At 38.6% G+C, this 12,566-nt stretch overlaps 1 protein-coding gene and 1 long non-coding RNA gene across 11 annotated transcripts in view; one reads left to right on the forward strand and one right to left on the reverse strand.

The window, feature by feature from the left end:
* The window catches only part of LOC129766673 (collagen alpha chain CG42342), a 520,858-nt gene that overhangs the window by 132,104 nt on the left and 376,188 nt on the right, over positions 1 to 12,566 (forward strand). The window lies entirely within an intron of this gene.
* On the reverse strand, positions 6,639 to 7,016 carry LOC129766792 (uncharacterized). The gene is made up of 2 exons (XR_008741476.1): positions 6,786 to 7,016; positions 6,639 to 6,719 (listed from the first exon to the last, which is right to left on the reverse strand). It is a non-coding gene; the product is annotated as an uncharacterized LOC129766792 (long non-coding RNA).

Genomic DNA, 12,566 nt, shown 5'->3' on the forward strand with positions numbered 1-12,566 from the left:
TATCGAGGGTACGTTATAACGATGGTACGTTATATCGAAGTTTCCCTGTAATACGAAGAAAATAATCGATTTTTTTCAAATTTATAGTCTAGAATACCCCCTTAAATGTAATAATTCGCATCATTTCTGGAGTAAACAATAACGTTCCAGAACGGATTTCACTCTGACACGCTGCACAATGTATTTCAATGCAAACTATAAAAAATGGGTGGGTTATATCTATGATATAACCGCAAGGTTGACGTGGGACTTCCTTAGCTTAGTAATCATTTGTATGTATTGATTGAATTTTTGATTGAATGAAACAATTTCCGAATTCAATTAAATTCAATATATTTACGTTGTGAGTAAAAAGTTTGAACAAATGCTATGTCTCTAGTGTCTGCACGATCTTACCAGGTACCTAAGTTTAGGAGACCGTGTTAGGGAAACGCATTCGAGTCTGCACAAAGGCAAACGAGTATAAAAGTACTCGCAGTTTGCATGTATTTGCAATGCCGATTTCCCCAGACACCTTGGTTTAGAAGTCTTTAAAGGTAATCAGATTTCAGTCGGAACAAAAATACTCCCGACCTGCATGAATTTGCAATCCCTATTTTCCTAGACTCCTTGGTTATGAAGCCTGTGTTGGGGAAACATATTTTAGTCAGAACAAATTGCCCTCGATTTGCATGTATTAGCAATGCCAATTTTCCCTCGCTCCATGAATTTGAAGTCTGTGGTAGGGAAACACATTTCAGTCGGAACAAAAATGCCCCCGAATTGCATGTATTTGCAATGCCAACTTCCCCACGCTTCTTGGATTTGAAGTCTGTGTTAGAGAAACGCATTTCGGTGGGAACAAAAGCTGCCCCTACTTTCATGCATTTGCAATGTCGGTTTCGCCAATGCTGCTTGGTTTTGAAGTCTGTGTTAGGGAACATATTTCGGAGAGAACAAAAGTCCCCCTACTTTCATGTATTTTCAATTCCAATTTCCCCAACGCTGCTTGGTTTTGAAGTCTGTGTTGGGGAAACCGTAAATCGGGCCAATCAAAACGAGGCAGTTAGGGCGTTTAGATAACGCTTAACATTTTACAGTTATTCAATTATTTATCTAATGGAAAATGACATTTTATTAATTGCGATAGATGCGTAGAAATATTCCCTATCAATTGATGCAAACATCTTTCCGATCCAGTAGAAAATGTTCGAGTTATAAGCATTCGAAATCTTGCATTTTTTCCTGCATGTTCAGTGTTTATGTTTTCATTTTACCCCCCATATATTCCGGTTAGACGTAGTCCCACGTCAAAAAAACTTCATTTACTCACAATGGCAGCACCAAAGTATTAAAATTCGCAAATTTAAATAATCGTCCAATCATCAGCTGAAATGGATTATTTTCCCAACGCGTCAACGCTCTCTTTGCACCCTTCGACCATCAAACAACACAACAAATCTCCATTCTATCCAATAATGAGAATAAAACGGACAGACACCTCCCAGTGCCGCTATGATTACGAGGCCCAGTGCTTACCCACATATTGGCGGGACGACCGACCGGAACGGATGATGTGACCGAACCGTTCGCTGATACATGCTCATTGGTATATCGTATATGAAGTCAACCCAACGATTGACTGACTGATTGCGACTTCCGCAGCAGTTCTCCGGTGCGAGCGAGATCCGAGTCCCAAATTGAGTGTGCGTTCCGAAGGTTGTGTGCGCCAAATGAAGTTGACAAATGATTTATTGTCATCGATTCCGGCCAAATCAAATTTGTTTGCCTTCGAATTTAGGACTTACGCTGTCGATGTCGGACAATCCAGCCTATCGAAATAATTAGTCCCATTTTGATGCTCACCAAGCTCAGCTGCGTTCCGATTTAGTGGAAATTGGATCTGTGCAGTTTCCGACTCATTCGACGGTTTCAGTTAATGCGGCAGAAGATGGAAATTGGCCGGTTTTAGGGTGTTTGACGGAAGCAAGCCTTGCAATAATGTAATTATGCTGTCGGATTGCTACCATAATGTCGAAGTGTTTTCTTTCAATTAGTCTAGACTGGTTGGTTGTGTTTATCCGCCGAGAGGCCGAGGATTCGAGACAGCCGGAAAAACATAATCATTTGCTGATACTGCTGTTAGCTTACGGATCTGCACAGAAGTAAGACCCCGGGGGAAGGGGAAGCCTCATTATGGTTTGACAGCTTCACGAAGCGCGCCAGCATTTGAATTTTGTAGGGTAACATGACGGGAGCTGTTCCGATTTTGTTGCTCGCTCGGATGGATGGATAAATCACGTTGTTTCCAAAAATAAATGGCCCATAAATCGAATTCTAAATTTCGTGTCACAGATCCAAAATGGAAGAGAGAAAAAAAAAATACCAATCGAACAAGTTTGGCACATTCTTCTGGAGCTGCTTTCCATGCCGTCTCTGATGAGTCGTCAGGGCTCGGGTCGAGGGGAAGGATGCAATCCTCCTCGATTCTCAAATTGAAATGTCTGGAAATGGCTGTGTTCCAACGGCATCCGTCATGTTTGCTTCCATCTTCCGCCGTTTTCGCCCAACTCATGCAGGACTATTTTTCTGTCTTTCTCCAGTTTGAAGGATGACTCGGTTGAAAACTTTATGGAGATGGTCAGAATTGTTTCGTGAATAAAGGCCCATTTATACGTTGCTAGTAGCTGACTTGACAATGAGCAGCTACTGACCCGGTGGACTCGCTTGACAATTGGTTGACTCGCCTTGTCCGTTCACATAGTGTGAGCTGCTGGCGAGAAACTAGATACTACGGCACGGGTTTACCTGGGATGCCAGGCGATTTTTCAAATGTCCATCAAATAGTCAGAAACAGCAATCAGGTCCGAATTTGTCAAATGATTGGTCCGAAATCGACTTCTTTATTGGTAGTTTTCATCTTAGGTTTTCAGTTGAATGTATCATTACACAATTTTATAGAGATTACAGAGCAGTGTTGAGAATAACACCTGAACAAGTGGAAAAACTGTTGAATTTAATTGCTCCACAAATACAACGCCAAGATACACTCATGAAGGATGCTGTACCTGCAAGAGTGATAATATAAATGACATTGATATGCCTTTCTTCTGGAATATTGTTCAGATTGTTGTCGATATTTTTTAGAATCTCGAAAGCATCCATAGCTAAGATAATTCCGGAAGTATGTGATGCTTTAAATGATAGTCTAGAAGACTTTTTAAAATTTTATTCACACGCGTCAAAAATTAAAATAATGAATGAAAATGTACTTTTTTAAATCGAATATGTATTCTGTTTCTTAGAACCTTACTTTTTTTCGCAAGTTGTGAGTGAATTTTGAATGAAAATTGTGCCTGATAATGATTCTATATTAGACATTCTCCAGAAAACTATCTCAAAAAGAAAGCGTGCCCCGCCAGCGTGCAAAACAGAATAACAATGATTTCGTTAAGAAACTATGAGGGTTTTATTTGTTTTTCCAATAATTTTCAAGTCTATAAATATCTTCGCATATTTTCAAATATCTTAAAAATAGAGACATTTCTTTACATTTGGCATCCCTGATTCGAACGCTAAATTCTGTTTTTGACGTTTTGAAGCATGCGAGTGCGAGTAAATTCAAAAAACTTTGAAGTAGCTCGCACGCCGGATCACACATGACAATAACTGGCATGATGTGTTCACACGGTGTGAGTAGCTGCACTGCAGTAACTGACTAGACCGACTCGTATGCTTGCTCGCACCGTCTGAACCCGGCTTAACACTTGTACTGTTTGTAGCGATTTGGGTTTCCATCGATGCATCCCCGGTGAAAATTTGCATTCATTGCAGACCCTGCAATCCAAGCAATAGCAGCAGCAGCAACAGAACCGAAGGAACAAAAAATCACGGAAGTTCTCCCATAGGGAACGAGGAGTAACAGCAGAACCTGGCGAATCCAGTGAAACAAGCAGACAGAAACCCCGAAAAAAACCGAACTAAGCAAAACGTAGAGAGGGAATTTACACAAAGCGAAAGCAGAGCCTGTCAAGTGACAACTCACGGCCGGGTGGATCCATTGGGAAACTTAGCAAGCGTTGAATATTCGGAGGTTTTTGACGTAGGACTACGTCTTTCATTTCTATACCGGGGTGTAAAATCAAAGTTTCGAAAACGAAAGCGTTACGCCGGAGACCGAGATATTGAGTGTTAATAGCTCCTAAACAACTGAACGAAATGGTATGATAAACACTTCATTCGAAAGATAAAATGTCTACGCGTTCTATACTTGTTACTTTCTGATCCAAAAACTTGTTTCAATAGTCTTAAAATTGCTTTCAAAACAGGCTATTGAAATCACCAATCGGTATATAAGCGAGCGCCACTCGAAAATCCACTCAGTTCTAATTGAACAGCGATTGGAGCATGTTGTCGCTGTTGTGGTGAAGCTCTTCATTTATCATGAAAGCGCGGATGAACGGTGTCACCAAGAGCCTGTTTGTGCACCTTAGGCCAGTAGGGAATCCATCAGGAGGAGAGTGATGCCACAAACGGTTCCCCGGGAAGATCTCGAAGCAGCCGCTACACACACACACATACACGCGCGGAATTCTTTCCGTTTGGATGCCATTCAGCATCGAGAAAGATCCGGAAAATAATCTGCCAGTTCCTCTGGGAATTTAAATATACATTCATGTGAAAGAGTTTATTTTAATGTTTTCTATCCATGTAACAATGTGACCAAATACATTTGGTTTTGTGATTTTTCAATCAATTGCAATTAAATGGATAGCTTCTGAAGATTATTCTTCCCCATCAGTAGGATATTTCCGTATCCAATATTGTATGCGCCCGCAATCGATTATTGCTCAGTCGCCGAAAGTTCCGAGCTCAGAGAGTTCATTCCCCTCTAGTTTGCCTTCCAAATTGCCATCGTAAACCACGCCTTCTCTCGATTCAATCACGCACAAAAAGCATATTTAAGCGATATTCTGGTGGTGAGACGCATTCATTTTTCGTGAGGACATCGACAAGACAACATCGTTCCTGAGGGTGCTGGACGGCGAAATATCGAGATCTGCCCTGAAACGCAAGCAGTTTGTTTGAAACTGTGAGGGAGCACAGAGAAGCCGATCCTTCAGGAGAATAGAAGGTGACCATCGAAGCAGCCGCTACACATACACATACACGCATGGAATTCTTTCCGTTTGGATGCCGTTCAGCATCGAGAAAGATCCGGAAAATAATCTGCCAGTTCCTCTAGGAATTTAAAAATACATTCATGTGAAAGAGTTTATTTGAATGTTTTCTATCCATGTAACACTGTGACCAAATATGTTTCAATCAAGTGCTATTAACAGGTGGTTATCGAGTTAGCATTAACCACTGGTGGGCTTCCAGTATCGAGGAAAATGTGGAAATATCTAATCGTTACTGATAATAATCTGCCAGTTCCTCTGGGAATTTAAAATTACATTCATGTGAAAGAGTTTGTTTTGATGTTTTCTATCCATGTAACAACACTGTGACCAAATACATTTGATTTTGTGATTTTTCAATCAATCGCAATTAACAGGATAGCTTCTGAAGATTATTCTTCCCCATTAGTAGGATATTTCCGTATCCAATATTGGATGCATAAAACCTTGTGCCTCCAACGTAACGCTCTCGTTTTCGAAGTTCTCCAAATATTCATTCATTCAGAATGAATTCAGATTCAACTTCAAACAAATGATCTCTAAATCAACGATAGTCCTACGTCACCCTTGCGGTTATACCATAGATATAACCCACTTCCTGTTTTTTTCGATCAGCTTAATGGATTTTAATTGAATTGTGTTCCGCTCCCGCTGGTGGGGAGAGAGACTGGTCGGAGGAGAAGCGGTCGGTTATTAGCCTTCGAAACGGATTGCAACAGGCGACTTGGGATGTGGACAAGTGTTGCTAGTGCTTCTTCTACCTTTTTTTTTCGATGTCATGTAGTTTTATACAAACGGCCATTCCATGCCAAACCGATAAAGTGGTTCTCAGATTTCCACGAAAAGTGGTAGTTTCGTTCCGTTACGTATTTTTTGACGTAGAACTACGTCTTTCAGGAAGGGTGCCAAATCAGAAAACAGGTCACGTTTTTATGAAATAAAGTTAACGTTAATAACTTTTTTCACTGTGAACGAATTCTCATGATTTGCATACCAATCGAATTGGAAATTCTCCAAGATTTGTTTGATATGCTATACACTACGGGCCTTATTCCCGAATACACTACACGTGAAAACAATGTGTAGTGAGTACAACGTTATTCCGGAATACACGCCACTGTAAACATTTGGTAGAATTCATTATCAATACACCGAGTTCATCCACCGATGTTATTCTGGTTTACACTTCACGCTCTTTTTTGTATAAACAGCGATTCCTCGAGTTCATCATAATCGCCGATCATACACTCTCCCAAAAAGTTGGTATATATGACGAGCTTTTTGGTAAATGTTACCAATACTCAGTAAATTTATTACCAATACTTAGTAAACATATTACGCGATAACAATGGTAAACAAATGTCAAATCGGCCAGTATAACCCAGTATAAGCAGTCGGTTCAACGTTGGTTTAACATATACCCTAAACATGTTATGTTAACCCAACCTTTATGCATATATTGTTATAAACTTATTCAGCTTTTGTATGTATCTTTATTCATTTATTGAACTATCTAAACTATCGACATCTGATCCTGCATCGATTGGGTCTGATCCATGGCTACAAATTAGAACAAAATACGCAATTATTACTACAAATGGCTACGACAGACTACTCAATTCTCACCATTATCATCTCCCAGGACCAGCGTGTAATTACTTCTCAGCCAAACACATTCGGGAGATATCACGAAGCTGACAAAACCCAGGCGGAATTAAGTGAGGCTTAATCCAATTGATCGAACCACCGATCACAATCGTCTGCAAAACGTTTATGAAGTTGTCCTTGACCAAATCCAACAGCATAAAGGCAGAACTAGGACTCGACAGGGCTCGATTTTGTGTATCGAAGTACCCAGATTCCTTACTATTGAACTAATGTCTCCGCATTCTCCCGCAGCAGACGAGCACAAATCATTGCTATCCAATATGTATCAATATTAATTAAAGAACATAAATTGAATTGATTTTCACGAATATTACTTACCTGTCCCGAATCTGAGTGAATACGACCTTCTTCTGTGAAGAAATAAATATTGGAAAGTAGTACCGTGCTCACTCAATTAACAACTTGGTAATTAGGCTAATGAAGTTATATTTACATTTTCCTCGCGGTTGCCAGTAATGACAATCGTTTAAATTACTAATACCGCGAAGTAAAATGAATCCATCGTTGGTAGGGATGTGTATTGCATCTGACATTCATTTTAAACCGGCGCCACACGATGCTACGAACACTCCCAAATATTGGGCGCTCGATGGTTAGACGCCTCGTGTAGGACGAACTACGAGCCTCCAATGTCGAGCGTCGAATATTCTCGTTGGAAGGTAATCCATTTGTTGTGGATTACCTTCCAACGCGAGTCAAAGGATTTTTGTCATTCGTTGATTCGACACTCGATTACATCCGATACACCGCTACACAATTCGTCCGAATCTATCTTTGACAGATTGGTTTGTTTACAAGTTTTAGATGAAGGAACTATGAAATTGATTCATAAAATTCAAAATATTCGGCAAAATATTGCAGTTTAATAATGTTGATTTCAAGCATTTTCAATTTACATCCCGATATCAGTACAATTGCTATGGCAGCAATTTCAATACTCGCATCATCATCCAGTTTCCTAACGTTTTTGATGGTAAATAAAAACAACAAACATTCGATCCAAATACTCACCGATTGCTTGGACCGATTGCATTGAATCGAACATTCACTTCACCGTGTAGCAGCACATTCGTCACAACCAAGGCGCCTAGAAGTATATCCTAAGGTGGGCCAACTTGCTAAAACCACTATTCAGCCATCTTGGAAGTCTACTGTGTTTTGTTTGTAAACAACACAAAACGCTTGTGCCCAAGCTCGCTCGTGATCAGTCTGTCTCTTTCACGCTTCAAGCAAAAAATTTCCCTTCTGCTTTCCTCCGTACTGTTTTCATATACCGCTCCCTAACCAACTTAGTGATGAAACGGCCTCACCTTAGGATATACTTCTAGGCGACTTGGTCACAACATTTGTCGATTCATCGAGTCAAATGTTTGAGTCCAACATTCGAGTGAAACGTTGGACGAATCGTGTAGTACAAACGATCGTGTATGATAGTACAAACGATTGGTAATATTTACAGAAAATTTGTACATTCTACCGTTTGCATTACAAAAGATCTGGAAGCATTTTTTAGTAATCCATTTTCTGGGTGTATCGACACAACTCGAGGATAAACAAAACAAAATACAACTGACGCTTCTTTTACGGTGGGTATAATCTCGTGATATATTCATGTGAAGAAATATGATCAGATTTATAGAAATCGCATCAACCGTTTACACTAGCGCGAACTTAAATACTGAATATATTCACATTTTCAGTGAATTTATTCAAATGAAGTAGAACTGCATCCAACTTTAGTAATTTCTCACCAGTGAGAAATGCACCAGCGTTTACATATGCCTGAATTTATCCTATACATAGTGGTTATATATACCTCGAAGAAGAGTATCATACATATTCTCACCCGTTTACATCTATTTCCGTGTGATTAAATTTATCTATAGCTATATATCTCCCGAATGTAAACGCGCCATTAGAAACGACATTGGAAATGAACACAGGGTCATTTTGGTATCCACTCCATTTTCTACACGAAGTTCATTTTTACACTTCACGAAACGGGAATGAGTACAACAAAGTGAAGTGAGATGTAAGCGTAGTGGGAACGTAAGTGTACGTGGATACGGGATTAAGGCCCTACAATTCGCTAATCGCTAAACGGTTTAAACTCATGAAAACTGGAAGAGTTTCCTTTTCTCCATACGTTTGTTCTGCCGATTTGTGTACTAACCCTACTCGTATTTCGAATGCTCATAACTGGAACATTTCTTAATAGATCGAAAAGATGTTTGCACCAATTGATAGAAAATATTTCTACGCGTCTATCACAATTAATAAAATGTTATTTTTCATGGGATGAACAATTGAATAACTGTAAAATGTCAAGCGTTATCTAAACCCCCTAACTGCCAAGTTTTGATTGGCCCGATTTACGGTTTCCCCAACACAGACTTCAAAATCGATGTATTTATGGAAATCCGCTTTGCAAATATGCATGCAAGCCAGGGATATTTTTGTTCCCACCGAGCTGTGTTTCACTAACACGGACTTCGAAATTAATGTGCCTGGGGGAATCCGCTTTGCAAATACATGCAAGTCGGGGGTATTTTTGGTGTTGAGTGCTTTTGTACTTGCTTGTCATTATGCAGACCGGAAAATGTTTCCCTAAAACGCATTTTTAAACTGAGAAACCTGGGAAATTGTCATTTCAGATACTAAAAGTGAATAAATTTTCGCGGTTCGAGAGCTACGTAAACATGAGATGTGCAATAAATTCAGAGGGAAATGTAAGGTGCAATGGTCGTTTGACAATTCTTCTGTTCACATATTTTTGTATCCACAATTTTGGAATATAGATATACGCTGCATTTATTTAGATACAACGTATATTTCATGGAAGTATGCTTTCAAATCCCCGCAGGAAAACCTTACTGTTGCATATTGTGGGGTTCGATTCCACCTCAAGCGGAGTATGGGGCATAAGTGTTTATAGTTTGTGATCGATATCTGAGTAGGAATGAGAAATTCTGGTGCGGGTTGGCAGCGCTGTTTAATTGTAAATGTAATATATTAATATTATTATATATCTAATATGTAAATCTACAGTCTGGTTGCGATATTATATTATAATAGTAGCATAGCATATTATTCTCTACCAGTTTACCAGGCCAGGTTTACCAGTTTGAAATTGTTTGAATTTCAAATGAAAATTTTTACTACTGAAGTTGTAACAATAAAAAAAAACTAAAAAGTTATTTCAAAAATGTCGATACATTTTAAAATAATATTCAAAGTGGTAAACAGGTGGATTACATAATATAATTGCGTAGTTCTACGACGAAAATGCGGTAGTGTCCTAGATACAACCCCTTACAATTTTTTTGTTAGGGTGCTCATTTCCGTTTTAGGGTGATCCGAAAAATTTATTGTTTCCACTTTTTTCCCAAAATGACTTTTTTCAACAAATGACAACTTTTGACCAACTGCACCGATTCCGATGATCGACATATCAAAATAAAGGCATTAATCTAATCTTCTGTGAAAAAATATCGCACATGAAATTTTACATCTGCATTTTGTTTTCGTAATCATTGAAATTGTACAAAGAACACACCGAATGACGCTTGGGTCAATAACGACGCCGACCACGTCCTTACAGTCACCAGGGGAAGGGAAGGAACGTTAGTATGATAATCGAAGGCCAAAAGGGTCGCCTCTGTTCCCTAACGATTATCATGGGAGTGATAGTTGTTAGTGGTCAGGATTGGCATTCACTGAGGTAAGTGATGTGATTATGTAAACGCGAACATAGATTATCTTCAGGCATCCTGAGAAGGAAAACCTATATTCAATCACGATGGCAGAAAATTATTATTGTGAAACCTGACAAGGTAACCGATAGAATTTTTTTCAGAATAAATCGAACCAGGGATATATTTCGCTATTTGTCGTGGCTACTCTTTATCGAACTCCAATCGGGGCGGCAGTAAAAAGAACGAAAAAACTACAGAACTTCCCAACTAAGGAACTACAGTGCTAAATGACCTAGAGTAATTAGTCTAAAAGATCAAAATACTTTTGGCTATAAACCAATGTGCAGATAAACAAAAAATTATCAAATCTATAATTACAAATCCACATGCATATATTAACGCGCTCTCGTTAAATGAATCGAACACGTCTAATTTGTAACAATACCAAATACTAACATTAAACCTAAAATCCGAAATCCACAAATGAAAATTTAATTTGTAAATAAACCCAGAGCAACCAAAGTATCGAAATCAAAATTCAAAATCTGAACGTGAAATTAGGAATACTAGCCAGAAACCTCACACTTTTTGAGAAAAGTACACATACATCTCACATTGAAAAATTATTGCATGTACGGAATTGAACATTGCATTTGAAATATGGATTCCTTAATCCGTAACACAGTTCCACAATCCGTGAAATCGGCAATGGGATAGCTGGTATACAAAATAATCAAAATTCCGGATATAAAATCTGCACCCAAAATTGATTTTTAGCTCATGTTTGTTCATCCCCAATAATGACATCAAATGAGACATAACATAACAGAAAATGTCATGACTCACAAATAGTGGTAAGCATTTGTATTGTATATTATATAGATTAATTTGTACAGCAATATAAGATTAATACGAGCGAGCGAAACAAAAGACAAATAAGCTTTCCGCATACTTTGCCACATACACGGTCAAGACCGAGATAGATATTGTTATCCTTCATGCGCTCCTTTTTCACTCTTAGAAAACACTTCCCAACTTCATTTTATAATCAGGTGCGATATTATCACGTATTTGCTGAACAACTGCTGAAGCATCATTAGTCATGTGGATAGCGTGGTCGTGCAAAATAGCTTTGCATTCCAGCCGACTTTTTTTTGGCACAATCCCATTGAAATAAGAAAAGAAAACTCTCCAGCACACGAAATGGCATCATTTCTGCCAAAGATGAAATGTTTTCTGCCAACGCTAATTTGGGTGTATAATCGAAACTGAATCTTGGAATCAGAAAATTCCTAGAGCTCTTGAATATAAGTTAGAAAAGTAAAAAAGGGAAACCGGAATTAGGAACGTTAGTTTTGAAATTTGACATTCTGGGCAATACGTCATCGAGTTTATTCAGAAAAGCGCAGGAATCTATAAAATCGTGAAATGATGATGAGGAACATGACTCTGATGAAGCCTTTTGAAAGTAAATTTTTCTATTAAACATAGGTACTTTACCATATGAAAAATTACAATAACAAATAAATATATCAAAATAACACATAACACATTTGTCATCCATTGGTAAAGCTCGAAACAAAATCACCTGGCATCCCTGAATGCCAGTGAACATTAATACCACGCACACATAAATACCTGTAGGTGGAAACCCATGAGCAAGAAGTATAGGTGGAGCAGATGGCAGAATTTGCGAGCGTAGTGTGCGTGATAGCACGCGCTGCCATAGCTACTTCTCGATTTGTGACGTTCATATTTGTGTTTATATTCAATTGCCTTCCACATCCATGCGAAACGTTATTTTCAGAAAGTTTCTTATCAATTAAAAACAGAATTTTTTTTTAAATTCCCGCTGAATATGAGTATAATGTGGTAGTGTGCAGTGAATATTTGTGGAATCATGTCGGAGAAGATGAATAAAAATGATATTTTTGTGTGTCTTTTTCACTCTCTCACCATCATAGAAACAACGAAATTTTTATCATTTTCGCGATAATATGACAATATTTTTAAGGCTTACAGTGTCGGTATATGTGATTCGAGA

This window comes from Toxorhynchites rutilus, chromosome 1 (genome assembly GCF_029784135.1).
Source record: "Toxorhynchites rutilus septentrionalis strain SRP chromosome 1, ASM2978413v1, whole genome shotgun sequence".
Lineage (NCBI taxonomy): Eukaryota > Metazoa > Arthropoda > Insecta > Diptera > Culicidae > Toxorhynchites > Toxorhynchites rutilus.